General features: G+C 45.5%; 1 protein-coding gene across 1 annotated transcript in view; it reads left to right on the top strand.

Moving 5' to 3' along the window:
• Positions 1-319, top strand: part of LOC116686221 (MAGUK p55 subfamily member 4) — a gene marked incomplete at its 5' end in the record, with an annotated part of 44,133 nt that overhangs the window by 27,484 nt on the left and 16,330 nt on the right.

Below are 319 nucleotides of genomic sequence, written 5' to 3'. Positions count from 1 at the left end.
CAGTATTGCTAAAGCACATAAACAGGGAGTAATTGATCATATTAACATCAGCAATCATAACAACAAGAACAGAACTGATGATATCAGCATCAACATGACAACATTGCAGGTGTGTGTGTGTGTCGGGGGGGGGGGTCACTGTTCCTCAAAGTATGACAGGTAAAGACATATTGTGCTGCTAGACTGCAGCTCTCTGGCTTTTCTCCCAGCAGGATCGCCATCTAGTGGATGTTGCTTATTTGGTCAAATGTCGGGTGCTGGTGTCTGAATTTGGGGAAATATTTAGTCCGGACCGGCTGCAGTTGGGTGCATTCTGTCA

This window comes from Etheostoma spectabile, unplaced genomic scaffold (genome assembly GCF_008692095.1).
Source record: "Etheostoma spectabile isolate EspeVRDwgs_2016 unplaced genomic scaffold, UIUC_Espe_1.0 scaffold333, whole genome shotgun sequence".
Taxonomy (NCBI): domain Eukaryota; kingdom Metazoa; phylum Chordata; class Actinopteri; order Perciformes; family Percidae; genus Etheostoma; species Etheostoma spectabile.
This window is presented reverse-complemented; position numbering and strand designations above follow the sequence as displayed.